Genomic DNA, 18,457 nt, shown 5'->3' on the forward strand with positions numbered 1-18,457 from the left:
TTGATGCCTTTTCCTGGGTTCAACCTTACAAGCAAGCACAACCATCGACATACCGAGAGAGTACTTCTGTCTCCCAGCACACATTTCTATTAACCCAGGTCATAGAATTTGTATATGAAGCCAGGATGCTATTTTCCTAAGTCATACAGAACTTGGAAAGGTCCTTGTGCCTGTCTTCTGGCCATCCCTTCTCTCCTTGAAGACCTGGCATGTGGGATGCTAGACTTTACTGGCAAGCTGGTGGGTGAGTGTAGATCCAAGCAAGCTCAGTTAGAGAGACAGCTTCAGTGTTTCCTGGCATCAGCCGCATAATTCAACACCTCTGTTTCTTAACTCAGTAGTACAGTCCTTCTTAGAAAGTTAGGCAATTCCACTAGCACTATCATGCCCGAAATTACATGGGTAAAAGTAAGTTTTCTTTCCTGCTAGACAGCTTGCAAAGCATTCCCCAAATTGCTTGAATGGACACCTCTAGCATTTGCCTCAAAAATTCTCCTTTTTTCTAGGCCTCTTGTTGACCAACTACCCCTGAGACTGCAGCATTTTTTCCTTTAGATATGCTAATATATTTAATCAATTTACAGTCTAGTCTCACTGGCCTGGGAGCTGTTGGTCTCTGGTCTCTAAAATATTTTGTGTCTCTCCACTCTGACGTCTTGATTTCATTGCTTCACCCCGCCTAACAATTGTTAACGCTTTCTTGTTCTTGGGGGTGCCTCCCAGTGACTTTTCTGTACTCTTCACAGCTGGCACAAGTGAGGCAACCTTGTGGATAAGGGAACAAAGAATACAATATTCTTGGTTGTGTTTTCATAGTCTCTTTTTCTACCAAGTTTTGCTGCCAGGCAGGTAACACGGTCACCTTTTTTAACTGTTTCCAGTTACCAAAATAAACACAGGAATCAGTCATAATTTTAAGTTAATTCTTGGTACTTTACCTAGAAGGCAAACAGGATGATTTAATACAAATACCTGTATTTGAAACAAGTTTCTTTTATGTACTCAAGTAGCACCTTCAGGAGAGCAAATCCTGTCTTCCCCTCCCTCCTCACCTCTGTTTCATCCTGCCTCACCCTCTCCTCCATGATAGATCCCACTGTAGACGGTCACTCTGGAGGCTTGACATGGAACGGCCAGCTGCCCCACCCTCTTTCCACAGCTTTCTGAGGTTTCCTGTGGGGACCTGGCCAGCTGTCTTCACTATCATGTGTTAGTGCCATGTCCTTTTGGTTCTCATCTTCCCCTCACCCACCCCTCCCACTTTCAGAGATCAGAATACTTCACAATGAAGTAGCTCTTCATTAGAAAATTGTCAGGGATATGTATGCTAAAGAGTCATCTTCTCAGGGCCGGGCATGGTGGCTCATGCCTGTAATCCTAGCACTTTGGGAAGCTAAGGTGGGAGGATCCGTTGAGCCCAGGCATTTGAGACCAGCATGGGCAACATAGGGAGACTCCGTCTCTTAAAAAAAAAAAAAAAAAAAGTCATCTTCTCTAGGCTCCAGAGAGTTTGCTGGAGAGTGGGCTGCCAGTTCAGAGTCAGCTGTGGTTGAGGAAGGGGAGCTGAGTGGCCTCCAGGAGCCAGGCTCACCTTGTGAAGGAGTCCATGGAATAGTGTCTGTCTCAGAACCATAAGGATAGCTTGTAGATGTCACCAGGATGATGGTAGGACCATACAGCTTAGTTTAACTTGTTTTGGGAGGAAAGCAGGTTTCTATTCTACTTGTCCATATAAAGGAAGTCATTGTTCCTTTATCGTAGTCATTTCCTCTTTCACAGGAGAAATCAGACTCAACACAGTGGATTCAATTCAATTGAATAAAACATGCATTGATTGACCTACAGTGTAAAAACCGGTGGGCTAGACTCTAAAGATTATGTGTATGTGTGTATATATATGTGTATATATGTATATATATGTGTATAATATATATATTATGTGTGTGTATATATATAATATATATGAGCCAGACATACTTTCTACCATCAAAGAGTTTTGCAGTTTAAGTATCGTTTTTAATGGATTTCAGACAACAACAAAGTCATAGTTAACTTTATTGTGTGCTTACTATGTACCAGGCACATACATTATCTTATAAAATTTCTAAAACATTATGAGGCAGATATAATCATACCACTGTTAAAGATGAGGAAAATGAGGCTTTGACAAATTCAATAACATTTTTAGTCTGATCAATTGGTGGTGGATGGTAGAGGATGATGCAGATATTTCTGATAAATAGAGAATAAGATACTTTACCTAAATAAAAGAAATGAAATTGGCAGAGTAGCTTATGAACCAAGGACTATCCAACTCCTGTCCATGCCACATGTCAAGAAATTCTCAGCTGCATCTCATTACATGACTTCAAAGATTAAAAAAAAAATGTGTTAAATAATTTTGCCTTGAAAAAAAAAGTCAAGAATATTCTCTGTTCTCTATGTTCAATTCTCTCTCTCTTTTTAAGGTGACTAAAATCAATAACAATCTTTTTTCTTTTGAAATTGGATTTTTAAAAGGTTCTTGAAAACAAAGAACTTTGGAGAAATTAAGTAAATAGATCTTACAAATGCGGTGATTCTGTCTACATCAACCAGAGGACTGATCGCTGAACTTACAGGCATCGTTGGTGGATATTCAAGATTGTTGTTACTGCTGCAGTTTCTTCACTTTTGGGAAATATAGAAGGCAGCCTAGTCAGGTGCTCCTGCCTTCTCTGTACTGTCAAGGTTCCAGGGAAAAGGACAGTAGCTCAGAAAGATCCTGAAGATTTTAAGTTTCACATGAATACATGGGTGGCATCCTGGAGTTAGTCCTTCATGTAAATTCACATGGAAACTGTTCCAGGATGAGGCTCTCATTTCATGTTTATGTGCAATAGAAGCAGCAGGTGGTCACTGAATGGCTCTTCATTCTGTCAGCTGTGGAGATTCTTAGAGAAAAAAACCCCTAGTTTTCTTGTGTATAGAGCATGATGAAGAGACTGGCTCTGCTTCTGATTGGAATGAGCACACAAAACTTTTGGAGAGGCTGTTAAAATACAGATTCTGATTCCATGGGTCCAGAGTGGGGCCCAAAGGTACACATTTCTACTGAACCCTCAGGCTGTGTGGAAGCTGCTGGTCCACAGAGCAGACTTTGAGTAACAAGGCTGTCTGTCCGAAAGACCAATGCATGTCATCAGGCAGGAAAGACCACGGTAGACAGTGTGGGCAACAGTGTGGTTAGGAGCCTTTTCTTAGAATGTGTTTAGAAAAAAAGAAAGGATTGGACATTTTTAAATTAAAATATTACTAGGGGCAAACGACTCTGTCTGACAGCTTTGAAGAGAGCAGTGGATCTCCCAACACGGAGGTTGAGATCTGAGAAGGGACAGACTCCCTGCTCAAGTGGGTCCCTGACCCCTGAGTAGCCTAACTGGGAGACATCCCCCACTAGGGGCAGTCTGACACACCACACCTCACAGGGTGGAGTACACCCCTGAGAGGAAGCTTCCAAATCAAGAATCAGACAGGTACACTCGCTGTTCAGAAATATTCTATCTTCTGCAGCCTCTGCTGCTGATACCCAGGCAAACAGGGTCTGGAGTGGACCTCAAGCAATCTCCAACAGACCTACAGCTGAGGGTCCTGACTGTTAGAAGGAAAACTATCAAACAGGAAGGACACCTACACCAAAACCCCATCAGTACATCACCATCATCAAAGACCAGAGGCAGATAAAACCACAAAGATGGGGAAAAAGCAGGGCAGAAAAGCTGGAAATTCAAAAAATAAGAGCGCATCTCCCCCGGCAAAGGAGCGCAGCTCATCGCCAGCAATGGATCAAAGCTGGACGGAGAATGACTTTGACGAGATGAGAGAAGAAGGCTTCAGTCCATCAAATTTCTCAGAGCTAAAGGAGGAATTACGTACCCAGCGCAAAGAAACTAAAAATCTTGAAAAAAAAGTGGAAGAATTGATGGCTAGAGTAATTAATGCAGAGAAGGTCATAAACGAAATGAAAGAGATGAAAACCATGACACGAGAAATACGTGACAAATGCACAAGCTTCAGTAACCGACTCGATCAACTGGAAGAAAGAGTATCTGCGATTGAGGATCAAATGAATGAAATGAAGCGAGAAGAGAAACCAAAAGAAAAAAGAAGAAAAAGAAATGAACAAAGCCTGCAAGAAGTATGGGATTATGTAAAAAGACCAAATCTACGTCTGATTGGGGTGCCTGAAAGTGAGGGGGAAAATGGAACCAAGTTGGAAAACACTCTTCAGGATATCATCCAGGAGAACTTCCCCAACCTAGTAGGGCAGGCCAACATTCAAATCCAGGAAATACAGAGAACGCCACAAAGATACTCCTCGAGAAGAGCAACTCCAAGACACATAATTGCCAGATTCACCAAAGTTGAAATGAAGGAAAAATTCTTAAGGGCAGCCAGAGAGAAAGGTCAGGTTACCCACAAAGGGAAGCCCATCAGACTAACAGCAGATCTCTCGGCAGAAGCTCTCCAAGCCAGAAGAGAGTGGGGGCCAATAGTCAACATTCTTAAAGAAAAGAATTTTAAACCCAGAATTTCATATCCAGCCAAACTAAGTTTCATAAGTGAAGGAGAAATAAAATCCTTTACAGATAAGCAAATGCTTAGAGATTTTGTCACCACTAGGCCTGCCTTACAAGAGACCCTGAAGGAAGCACTCAACATGGAAAGGAACAACCGGTACCAGCCATTGCAAAAACATGCCAAAATGTAAAGACCATCGAGGCTAGGAAGAAACTGCATCAACTAACGAGCAAAATAACCAGTTAATATCATAATGGCAGGATCAAGTTCACACATAACAATCTTAACCTTAAATGTAAATGGACTAAATGCTCCAATTAAAAGACACAGACTGGCAAACTGGATAAAGAGTCAAGACCCATCAGTCTGCTGTATTCAGGAGACCCATCTCACACGCAGAGACATACATAGGCTCAAAATAAAGGGATGGAGGAAGATTTACCAAGCAAATGGAGAACAAAAAAAAGCGGGGGTTGCAATACTAGTCTCTGATAAAACAGACTTTAAACCATCAAAGATCAAAAGAGACAAAGAAGGCCATTACATAATGGTAAAGGGATCAATTCAACAGGAAGAGCTAACTATCCTAAATATATATGCACCCAATACAGGAGCACCCAGATTCATAAAGCAAGTCCTTAGAGACTTAAAAAGAGACTTAGACTCCCATACAATAATAATGGGAGACTTCAACACTCCACTGTCAACATTAGACAGATCAACGAGACAGAAAGTTAACAAGGATATCCAGGAATTGAACTCATCTCTGCAGCAAGAAGACCTAATAGACATCTATAGAACTCTCCACCCCAAATCAACAGAATATACATTCTTCTCAGCACCACATCGTACTTACTCCAAAATTGACCACGTAATTGGAAGTAAAGCACTCCTCGGCAAATGTACAAGAACAGAAATTATAACAAACTGTCTCTCAGACCACAGTGCAATCAAACTACAACTCAGGACTAAGAAACTCAATCAAAACCGCTCAACTACATGGAAACTGAACAACCTGCTCCTGAATGACTACTGGGTACATCACGAAATGAAGGCAGAAATAAAGATGTTCTTTGAAACCAATGAGAACAAAGATACAACATACCAGAATCTCTGGGACACATTTAAAACAGTGTGTAGAGGGAAATTTATAGCACTAAATGCCCACAAGAGAAAGCAGGAAAGATCTAAAATTGACACTCTAACATCGCAATTAAAAGAACTAGAGAAGCAAGAGCAAACACATTCGAAAGCTAGCAGAAGGCTAGAAATAACTAAGATCAGAGCAGAACTGAAGGAGATAGAGACACAAAAAACTCTCCAAAAAATCAATGAATCCAGGAGTTGGTTTTTTGAAAAGATCAACAAAATTGACAGACCACTAGCAAGACTAATAAAGAAGAAAAGAGAGAAGAATCAAATCGACGCAATTAAAAATGATAAAGGGGATATCACCACCGACCCCACAGAAATACAAACTACCATCAGAGAATACTATAAACACCTCTACGCAAATAAACTGGAAAATCTAGAAGAAATGGATAATTTCCTGGACACTTACACTCTTCCAAGACTAAACCAGGAAGAAGTTGAATCCCTGAATAGACCAATAGCAGGCTCTGAAATTGAGGCAATAATTAATAGCCTACCAACCAAAAAAAGTCCAGGACCAGATGGATTCACAGCTGAATTCTACCAGAGGTACAAGGAGGAGTTGCTACCATTCCTTCTGAAACTATTCCAATCAATAGAAAAAGAGGGAATCCTCCCTAACTCATTTTATGAGGCCAACATCATCCTGATACCAAAGCCTGGCAGAGACACAACAAAAAAAGAGAATTTTAGACCAATATCCCTGATGAACATCGATGCAAAAATCCTCAATAAAATACTAGCAAACCGGATTCAGCAGCACATCAAAAAGGTTATCCACCATGATCAAGTGGGCTTCATCCCTGGGATGCAAGGCTGGTTCAACATTCGCAAATCAATAAACATAATCCAGCATATAAACAGAACCAAAGACAAGAACCACATGATTATCTCAATAGATGCAGAAAAGGCTTTTGACAAAATTCAACAGCCCTTCATGCTAAAAACGCTCAATAAATTCGGTATTGATGGAACGTACCTCAAAATAATAACAGCTATTTATGACAAACCCACAGCCAATATCATACTGAATGGGCAAAAACTGGAAAAATTCCCTTTGAAAACTGGCACAAGACAGGGATGCCCTCTCTCACCACTCCTATTCAACATAGTGTTGGAAGTTCTGGCTAGGGCAATTAGGCAAGAGAAAGAAATCAAGGGTATTCAGTTAGGAAAAGAAGAAGTCAAACTGTCCCTGTTTGCAGATGACATGATTGTATATTTAGAAAACCCCATTGTCTCAGCCCAAAATCTCCTTAAGCTGATAAGCAACTTCAGCAAAGTCTCAGGATACAAAATTAATGTGCAAAAATCACAAGCATTCTTATACACCAGTAACAGACAAACAGAGAGCCAAACCAGGAATGAACTTCCATTCACAATTGCTTCAAAGAGAATCAAATACCTAGGAATCCAACTGACAAAGGATGTAAAGGACCTCTTCAAGGAGAACTACAAACCACTGCTCAGTGAAATCAAAGAGGACACAAACAAATGGAAGAACATACCATGCTCATGGATAGGAAGAATCAATATCGTGAAAATGGCCATACTGCCCAAGGTAATTTATAGGTTCAATGCCATCCCCATCAAGCTACCAATGAGTTTCTTCACAGAATTGGAAAAAACTGCTTTAAAGTTCATATGGAACCAAAAAAGAGCCCGCATCTCCAAGACAATCCTAAGTCAAAAGAACAAAGCTGGAGGCATCACGCTACCTGACTTCAAACTATACTACAAGGCTACAGTAACCAAAACAGCATGGTACTGGTACCAAAACAGAGATATAGATCAATGGAACAGAACAGAGTCCTCAGAAATAATACCACACATCTACAGCCATCTGATCTTTGACAAACCTGAGAGAAACAAGAAATGGGGAAAGGATTCCCTATTTAATAAATGGTGCTGGGAAAATTGGCTAGCCATAAGTAGAAAGCTGAAACTGGATCCTTTCCTTACTCCTTATACGAAAATTAATTCAGGATGGATTAGAGACTTAAATGTGAGACCTAATACCATAAAAATCCTAGAGGAAAACCTAGGTAGTACCATTCAGGACATAGGCATGGGCAAAGACTTCATGTCTAAAACACCAAAAGCAATGGCAGCAAAAGCCAAAATTGACAAATGGGATCTCATTAAACTAAAGAGCTTCTGCACAGCAAAAGAAACTACCATCAGAGTGAACAGGCAACCTACAGAATGGGAGAAAATTTTTGCAATCTACTCATCTGACAAAGGGCTAATATCCAGAACCTACAAAGAACTCAAACAAATTTACAAGAAAAAAACAAACAACCCCATCAAAAAGTGGGCAAAGGATATGAACAGACATTTCTCAAAAGAAGACATTCATACAGCCAACAGACATATGAAAAAATGCTCATCATCACTGGCCATCAGAGAAATGCAAATCAAAACCACAATGAGATACCATCTCACACCAGTTAGAATGGCGATCATTAAAAAGTCAGGAAACAACAGGTGCTGGAGAGGATGTGGAGAAATAGGAACACTTTTACACTGTTGGTGGGATTGTAAACTAGTTCAACCATTATGGAAAACAGTATGGCGATTCCTCAAGGATCTAGAACTAGATGTACCATATGACCCAGCCATCCCATTACTGGGTATATACCCAAAGGATTATAAATTATGCTGCTATAAAGACACATGCACACGTATGTTTATTGCAGCACTATTCACAATAGCAAAGACTTGGAATCAACCCAAATGTCCATCAGTGACAGATTGGATTAAGAAAATGTGGCACATATACACCATGGAATACTATGCAGCCATCAAAAAGGATGAGTTTGCGTCCTTTGTAGGGACATGGATGCAGCTGGAAACCATCATTCTTAGCAATCTATCACAAGAACAGAAAACCAAACACCGCATGTTCTCACTCATAGGTGGGAACTGAACAATGAGATCAGTTGGACTCAGGAAGGGGAACATCACACACAGGGGCCTGTCATGCAGAGTGGGGAGGGGGGAGGGTTTGCATTGGGAGTTATACCTGATGTAAATGATGAGTTGATGGGTGCAGCACACCAACATGGCACAAGTATACATATGTAACAAACCTGCACGTTATGCACATGTACCCTACAACTTAAAGTATAATAATAATAAATAAATTAAAAAAAAAAAGAAATACATATTTAAGTTTTGAATTAAAAAAAAAAAACATTATGAGAAAAAAAAAATATTACTAGGACAGGAAGAAATCTGTGATTCCTTGATGTGGTTTTACTCTGTTTATAAATTTAATTAAACTCTAAATTTGTTCATCCTTCAAGATTAATATTCTTGCCTCTAATCTGTGTTAAGAATTTAGACGCGTTTCATTATTTTTAATTTGGAGATTTTTCTTTTATTTCAAGTGTTTTTTAAGGAACACCTAGTGTTTGGTTATATGAATAAGGTATTTAGTGGTGAATTCTGAGATTTTGGTGCACCCATCACCCAAGTAATGTACACTGTACCCAATGTCCAGTCTTTTATCCTTTACCCCCTCCCACGCTTTCCCTTAAGTCCCCAAAGCCTATTGTATCATTCATATGCCTTTGCATCCTCATGGCTTAGCTCCTACTTGTAAGAAAGAATATACAATGTTTGGTTTTCCATTCTTGAGTTACTTCACTTAGAATAATGGTCCCCAATTCCGTCCAGGTTGCTGCAAATGTCATTATTTAATTCCTTTTTATGGGTGAGTAGCATTCCATGGTATATATGTATGTATGTACTTTTGTATGTATATATGTATGTATGTATGTATGTATCTATCTATCTATCTATCTATCTATCTATCTATCTATCTATCTATTTATCTATTCTTTATCTATCTATCACATTTTCTTTACTTGTTGATTGATGGGCATTTGGGCTTGTTCCATATTTTTGCAATTGTGAATTGTGTTGCTATAAACATGCATGTGCGAGTATCTTTTTCGTACAATGACTTCTTTTCCTCTGGTAGATACCCAAGAGTGAGATTACTGAATCAAATGGTAGATCTACTTTTAGTTTTTTAAGGAATCTCCACACCATTTTCCCTAGTGGTTGTACTAGTTTATGTTCCTACCAACAGTGTAGAAGCACTCCCTTTTCAGCACATCCACACCGACATCTATTATTTTTGAAGTTTTTGATTATGGCCATTTTTGCAGGAGTAAGGTGGTGTTATATTATGGTTTTGGTTTGCATTTCCCTGATCATTAGTGCTGTTGAACACTTTTTCATATGTTTGTTGGCCATTTGTATATCTTCTTTTGAGAATTTTCTATTCGTGTCCTTAGCCCACTTTTTGATGGGATTTTTTTTCTTGCTGATTTGTTTGAGTTCTTTGTAGATTCTGGATATTAGTTCTTTGTCAGATGTATAGATTGTGAAGATTTTCTCCCACTCTGTGGGTTGTCTGTTTACTCTGATGATTATTTCTTTTGCTGTGCAGAAGCTTTTTAGTTTAATTAAGTCCCATCTATTTATCTTTGTTTTTGTTGCATTTGCTTTTGGGTTCTTGGTCATAATAATTTGGCGAATTTTAAGTACAGGCTGAGTATCCAAAACGCTTGGGAGCAGAAGTGTTTCAGATTTTGGATTTTTTGGGTTTAGGAATATTTTCACATCCATAATGAGATACTCTGTGTATGGAACTCAAGTCTGAACATGAAATTAATTTATATTTTATATACATCTTATACATATAGCTTAAACATATTTTTATACAACATTTTAAATAATTTTGTGTATGGAACAAGATTTTGACTGTGTTTTGACTATGACAGGAGCTCAGGAGGGAAATTTTCCACTTGTGGCTTCATGTCAGTACTCAAAATATTTTCAGATTTTGGAGCACTTTGGCTTTTGGGTTTTTGCGTTAGGGATGCTCCACCTGCATTAATAAAGAAATCCTCAGAGAAATGAAATGGAGAAATGTCCAGAGGAATGAAATACTTGTAATATATGTGTGTGTACATATATATGTGTGTGCTTGTATAGATGTATTTGTATTGTGTATATACATATATAGTATGTTTTTTAATGTCACATAACTAACCTCTTATAAAATTGCTATTGATTTAAATCTCAATTCTTGTACCTAAATAAATATTGATCCAAACACATTCCTATATATTTTCATTAACACATATCAGTTTTTATAATAAACATTTATGTATTCTAGAGATTTCTGTGGTTCTTCATGGAATAGCTTAGAGTTAACCAACACTTTTTTGTTATATACATTAATCCTAATGCATATATAGGAACTATAGTTAGGAAGATAGAGAAGCAAGAAGTGTGATTAGTTTAAACATTTATGGTTGAGAAATCACTGGATACTATTCTCTGCTTTCAACATATACCCATCATTTGACTGTAAATGCAAATATGGACATCCTAAGTGTAGTGCACATGGCCAGTGTATAGTTTTCCAAGGAAAACTGTTATATTTATTATCTCTCCCTTTTGGCCTCCAAGAAAAAAAAAAAGTTCAGTTCAGATTGTTAACACAGAATGGAGAAAACACATGAATTAAACCTAGGTTCAAATCCCAAAGCTACCCTGCATGTATAATGTCCCTGGGCCACAACATCCTTGATTTCTGTGAACCTCACTTCTTAATCTGTAAGATGGGTTCTAATGCCTATTAATCATGTAGGGTTGCTGTTAGGATCTAATAAGATATATGAAAGTGTTTTGAAAAATGCAAAAGACTTGCGTGTACAGTATTAACTAACTGAAAGTGATGGTTCTGGACTTGATTTTAGTATTATTTGTGATGTTTGGATTTCAATTAGAAGATAAGAATTCTTCTGCTGTAGCTCTAAAGTTGAGTAGATATTAAACCATATGATTTTCATGAAGTTTAAAGTAATTCTCATGGCAATTCTTTATCACAAATATCAAACTGACTTGCTAAACTCTGCATCATGATCCATTTACTTATATCCATGTGCTTATGACTACTGTGATTAGAGATAATTAATAGGATCAAATCTTCCTTTCTAGTCATATAAAATGTATTGTCTTTTGCTTTTCTCTCAGCAGAAGAGTGTCCCTGAAATGAAAAAGCCTGCCTTCTTTTTCTGATTCTAGTTTTGTAATACATGTAGCTATTTAAAAATGGAAATGCAATCAAATTTAAATGTGGAATTATTTTTATATCAAAATACTTTTTTGATTTTTTTATCTCAAACTACAAAAGCAATGAATTTTTCGTACAATAAACCAGATCCCCCAAATATGCTAACTGCTATTTAGTATTTGTTAAATGTGAAGTGTGTGTTCTTCTGTATGTGTGGGTGGGTGCGTATGTGCATACATGTATATGCAATATAAAAAAGCCTATTCAGAGGTTTACTTTGTTTTTAATAATTAATATTTGATTTACTATAGTTATAAATCCAAAAACATAGTTGCTTCTTAAGCAAAATTCAGCTTACAGATGTTTCATTCATCAGTCTAACGAATTTAACAAACACATTAAGAAGCCTTTGACTAATGTTTTATAAACTTAAACACCTTCAAGTTTTTAAAATGGAATTCGTACATTTAATAGATTTGATTTTCATTTTAAATAATTCAGCGTCCAGGCTGACAAACCTTCCCATATACTTAAATAATTTTTGTAAATCTAAATAGCCCAACTTACAAATAGGGTGAAATCTTGTGTACTTTAAAACGTTAAAATACAGTCTGGACGCAGTGGCTCACGCCTGTAATTCCAGTGCTTTGAAAGGTGACAAGAGCGAGACTCCATCTCAAAAGAAAAAAAAAAAATTGTATTAGTAAGATTCAACTTTAAAATAACATTTTAAAATCAATTATTCCATTACACATTTAAAGAATAAAATTAGAAAGCTGACCTTTTATTCTACGGACCACATGCTCTTAAATATTATAAATGTCTTCTTAAAACTAAAAATATGCACGCTATAGATTTTGATTCTCTCTCACAATTCTGTGCTTAACTGAAAATCTTCACCAGGTTGAAAGATAATTACTTTCTAAGCATTATCTCATGATTTTTGGTTTAATTTTTAATATAAGTTTGGTAGTCTCTTCAATTCATTTAATTTCTTGATATTTATTTTTATTATGGTAAAAACACATGGCATTACATTTACCATTTTAACTATTTTTAAGTGTACCCTTCAGCAGTATTAAATATAGTCACGTTTTTGTGCGACATATCTCTAGAACATTTTTGTCTTGCAAAACAGAAACTCTAGACTCATTAAACCCTAACTACCCCTACCCACCTCCAGCCCGTGGCAGCCACCTTTCTACTTTATGTTTTTATGATTTTGACTACTTTAAATCCTTCATGTAAGTGGAATCAGACAGTATTTGTCCTTTCGTGACTGGCTTATTTCACTTACCATAACCATAATGCCCTTGAGGTCCAGCCATATCGTAGTAGCATGGGACAGGACTTCCTTTTATTATTTTATTTTTATCTTTATTTTTTTTTAAGGCTACACAATATCTTTTCTGAAGTTTTTAAATATCAGAGAACGTGGTCCTTGACTACTACCTCAGTGGAGCATACTGAACCTACCCCCTGTTCCAGATGGTGTACCTGTATTACTTCAGTGTAACACATATTATTTCCTAGTGCTAGTTTCAAATTAGATTAGAACTCAATCCAGTTGGCTACTCCGGTTGATTAAATTTTTGTGCATATCTTGGTCATTGAGATATGCAAATATTTTTGGCCTAACTACCATGATAATTGACAGAATTATGTATTCTTTTCATATAATTCTTATATGAAAATCTTGTGCTCGCTTCGGCAGCACATATACTAAAATTGGAACGATACAGAGAAGATTAGCATGGCCCCTGCGCAAGGATGACACGCAAATTCGTGAAGCGTTCCATATTTAAAAAAAAAAAAAAAAAGAAAATCTTATAAGATGTGTGGTCCTTTATTTCTTGTAAATGTTAAAATGATATCCCATTGCATTTTCCAAATTTCATGACTATGTTTGGAAGTGAAATCACAACCTCTAAGGTCATCTTGTTCGCTCTCTTCCACTTTGCCGTTGGACTCATCTCACATATAGTCTGAAGTTACTCTGGCGACACTGGTGTAGCTCTTTCTCCAGGGTGTTAATTTCATCTGCAATATCAGCAATCTCTAGACACTTCCCATTTCTTTGTCGCCACCTTTCAGCCTGCCTAAGGCTCCAGGTAGTTCTCTAATTTAGAAGTTTGATCTTGTTCCTAAGATGAAAATATGTATAACTCAAATTGTCTTGAATATTGTGTGTCCCAAGCTTGTCTGTTAGCGTCTATTCCCTCCCAATTGCTGTGCCTGTCTTGCTTCACTTTCTTTTTTTTTTTTTTTAATTTATTTATTATTATTATACTTTAAGTTGTAGGGTACATGTGCATAACGTGCAGGTTTGTTACATATGTACACTTGTGCCATGTTGGTGTGCTGCACCCATCAACTCGTCATTTACATCAGGTATAACTCCCAGTGCAATCCCTCCCTCCTCCCCCCTCCCCATGATAGGCCCCGGTGTGTGATGTTCCCCTTCCCGAGTCCAAGTGATCTCATTGTTCAGTTCCCACCTATGAGTGAGAACATGCGGTGTTTGGTTTTCTGTTCTTGTGATAGTTTGCTAAGAATGATGGTTTCCAGCTGCATCCATGTCCCTACAAAGGACACAAACTCATCCTTTTTTATGGCTGCATAGTATTCCATGGTGTATATGTGCCACATTTCTTAATCCAGTCTGTCACTGATGGACATTTGGGTTGATTCCAAGTCTTTGCTATTGTGAATAGTGCTGCAATAAACATACGTGTGCATGTGTCTTTATAGCAGCATAATTTATAATCCTTTGGGTATATACCCAGTAATGGGATGGCTGGGTCATATGGTACATCTAGTTCTAGATCCTTGAGGAATCGCCATACTGTTTTCCATAATGGTTGAACTAGTTTACAATCCCACCAACAGTGTAAAAGTGTTCCTATTTCTCCACATCCTCTCCAGAACCTGTTGTTTCCTGACTTTTTAATGATTGCCATTCTAACTGGTGTGAGATGGTATCTCATTGTGGTTTTGATTTGCATTTCTCTGATGGCCAGTGATGATGACATTTTTTCATGTGTCTGTTGGCTGTATGAATGTCTTCTTTTGAGAACTGTCTGTTCATATCCTTTGCCCACTTTTTGATGGGGTTGTTTGTTTATTTATTTATTTATTTATTTATTTATTTATTTATTATTATTATACTTTAAGTTGTAGGGTACATGTGCATAACGTGCAGGTTTGTTACATATGTATACTTGTGCCATGTTGCTGTGCTGCACCCATCAACTCGTCATTTACATCAGGTATAACTCCCAATGCAATCCCTCCCCCCTCCCCCCTCCCCATGATAGGCCCCGGTGTGTGATGTTCCCCTTCCTGAGTCCGAGTGATCTCATTGTTCAGTTCCCACCTATGAGTGAGAACATGCGGTGTTTGGTTTTCTGTTCTTGTGATAGTTTGCTAAGAATGATGGATTCCAGCTGCATCCAAGTCCCTACAAAGGACTCAAACTCATCCTTTTTTATGGCTGCATAGTATTCCATGGTGTATATGTGCCACATTTTCTTAATCCAATCTGTCACTGATGGACATTTGGGTTGATTCCAAGTCTTTGCTATTGTGAATAGTGCTGCAATAAACATACGTGTGCATGTGTCTTTATAGCAGCATAATTTATAATCCTTTGGGTATATACCCAGTAATGGGATGGCTGGGTCATATGGTACATCTAGTTCTAGATCCTTGAGGAATCGCCATACTGTTTTCCATAATGGTTGAACTAGTTTACAATCCCACCAACAGTGTAAAAGTGTTCCTATTTCTCCACATCCTCTCCAGCACCTGTTGTTTCCTGACTTTTTAATGATCGCCATTCTAACTGGTGTGAGATGGTATCTCATTGTGGTTTTGATTTGCATTTCTCTGATGGCCAGTGATGATGAGCATTTTTTCATGTGTCTGTTGGCTGTATGAATGTCTTCTTTTGAGAAATGTCTGTTCATGTCCTTTGCCCACTTTTTGATGGGGTTGTTTGTTTTTTTCTTGTAAATTTGTTTGAGTTCTTTGTAGGTTCTGGATATTAGCCCTTTGTCAGATGAGTAGATTGCAAAAATTTTCTCCCATTCTGTAGGTTGCCTGTTCACTCTGATGGTAGTGTCTTTTGCTGTGCAGAAGCTCTTTAGTTTAATGAGATCCCATTTGTCAATTTTGGCTTTTGCTGCCGTTGCTTTTGGTGTTTTAGACATGAAGTCTTTGCCCATGCCTATGTCCTGAATGGTACTACCTAGGTTTTCCTCTAGGATTTTTATGGTATTAGGTCTCACATTTAAGTCTCTAATCCATCTTGAATTAATTTTCGTATAAGGAGTAAGGAAAGATCCAGTTTCAGCTTTCTACTTATGGCTAGCCAATTTTCCCAGCACCATTTATTAAATAGGGAATCCTTTCCCCATTTCTTGTTTCTCTCAGGTTTGTCAAAGATCAGATGGCTGTAGATGTGTGGTATTATTTCTGAGGACTCTGTTCTGTTCCATTGATCTATATCTCTGTTTTGGTACCAGTACCATGCTGTTTTGGTTACTGTAGCCTTGTAGTATAGTTTGAAGTCAGGTAGCGTGATGCCTCCAGCTTTGTTCTTTTGACTTAGGATTGTCTTGGAGATGCGGGCTCTTTTTTGGTTCCATATGAACTTTAAAGCAGTTTTTTCCAATTCTGTGAAGAAACTCATTGGTAGCTTGATGGGGATGGCATTGAATCTATAAATTACCTTGGGCAGTATGGCCATTTTCACGATATTGATTCTTCCTATCCATGAGCATGGTATGTTCTTCCATTTGTTTGTGTCCTCTTTGATTTCACTGAGCAGTGGTTTGTAGTTCTCCTTGAAGAGGTCCTTTACATCCTTTGTAAGTTGGATTCCTAGGTATTTTATTCTCTTTGAAGCAATTGTGAATGGAAGTTCATTCCTGATTTGGCTCTCTGTTTGTCTGTTACTGGTGTATAAGAATGCTTGTGATTTTTGCACATTAATTTTGTATCCTGAGACTTTGCTGAAGTTGCTTATCAGCTTAAGGAGATTTTGGGCTGAGACAATAGGGTTTTTTAAATATACAATCATGTCATCTGCAAACAGGGACAATTTGACTTCTTCTTTTCCTAACTGAATACCCTTGATTTCTTTCTCTTGCCTAATTGCCCTAGCCAGAACTTCCAACACTATGTTGAATAGGAGTGGTGAGAGAGGGCATCCCTGTCTTGTGCCAGTTTTCAAAGGGAATTTTTCTAGTTTTTGCCCATTCAGTACGATATTGGCTGTGGGTTTGTCATAAATAGCTGTTATTATTTTGAGGTACGTTCCATCAATACCGAATTTATTGAGCGTTTTTAGCATGAAGGGCTGTTGAATTTTGTCAAAAGCCTTTTCTGCATCTATTGAGATAATCATGTGGTTCTTGTCTTTGGTTCTGTTTATATGCTGGATTATGTTTATTGATTTGCGAATGTTGAACCAGCCTTGCATCCCAGGGATGAAGCCCACTTGATCATGGTGGATAAGCTTTTTGATGTGTTGCTGAATCCGGTTTGCTAGTATTTTATTGAGGATTTTTGCATCGATGTTCATCAGGGATATTGGTCTAAAATTCTCTTTTTTTGTTGTGTCTCTGCCAGGCTTTGGTATCAGGATGATGTTGGCCTCATAAAATGAGTTAGGGAGGATTCCCTCTTTTTCTATTGATTGGAATAGTTTCAGAAGGAATGGTAGCAACTCCTCCTTGTACCTCTGGTAGAATTCAGCTGTGAATCCATCTGGTCCTGGACTTTTTTTGGTTGGTAGGCTATTAATTATTGCCTCAATTTCAGAGCCTGCAATTGGTCTATTCAGGGATTCAACTTCTTCCTGGTTTAGTCTTGGAAGAGTGTAAGTGTCCAGGAAATTATCCATTTCTTCTGGATTTTCCAGTTTATTTGCATAGAGGTGTTTATAGTATTCTCTGATGGTAGTTTGTATTTCTGTGGGGTCGGTGGTGATATCCCCTTTATCATTTTTAATGGCGTCGATTTGATTCTTCTCTCTTTTCTTCTTTATTAGTCTTGCTAGTGGTCTGTCAATTTTGTTGATCTTTTCAAAAAACCAACTCCTGGATTCATTGATTTTTTGGAGGGTTTTTTGTGTCTCTATCTCCTTCAGTTCTGCTCTGATCTTAGTTATTTCTTGCCTTCTGCTAGCTTTCGAATGTGTTTGCTCTTGCTTCTCTAGTTCTTTTAATTGCGATGTTAGAGTGTCAATTTTAGATCTTTCCTGCTTTCTCTTGTGGGCATTTAGTGCTATAAATTTCCCTCTACACACTGCTTTAAATGTGTCCCAGAGATTCTGGTATGTTGTATCTTTGTTCTCATTGGTTTCAAAGAACATCTTTATTTCTGCCTTCATTTCGTGATGTACCCAGTAGTCATTCAGGAGCAGGTTGTTCAGTTTCCATGTAGTTGAGCGGTTTTGATTGAGTTTCTTAGTCCTGAGTTGTAGTTTGATTGCACTGTGGTCTGAGAGACAGTTTGTTATAATTTCTGTTCTTGTACATTTGCCGAGGAGTGCTTTACTTCCAATTACGTGGTCAATTTTGGAGTAAGTACGATGTGGTGCTGAGAAGAATGTATATTCTGTTGATTTGGGGTGGAGAGTTC

General features: G+C 37.9%; 1 protein-coding gene and 1 non-coding gene across 2 annotated transcripts in view; both read left to right on the forward strand.

Annotated features, from left to right (window-relative positions):
- MEGF10 (multiple EGF like domains 10) overlaps positions 1–18,457 on the forward strand; it is a 182,452-nt gene that overhangs the window by 52,424 nt on the left and 111,571 nt on the right. The window lies entirely within an intron of this gene.
- Positions 13,508–13,614, forward strand: LOC114679223 (U6 spliceosomal RNA). Its single transcript, XR_003730883.1, has one exon. It is a non-coding gene; the product is annotated as a U6 spliceosomal RNA (small nuclear RNA).

Source organism: Macaca mulatta, chromosome 6 (genome assembly GCF_049350105.2).
Source record: "Macaca mulatta isolate MMU2019108-1 chromosome 6, T2T-MMU8v2.0, whole genome shotgun sequence".
In the NCBI taxonomy this organism is placed as follows: Eukaryota; Metazoa; Chordata; class Mammalia; order Primates; family Cercopithecidae; genus Macaca; species Macaca mulatta.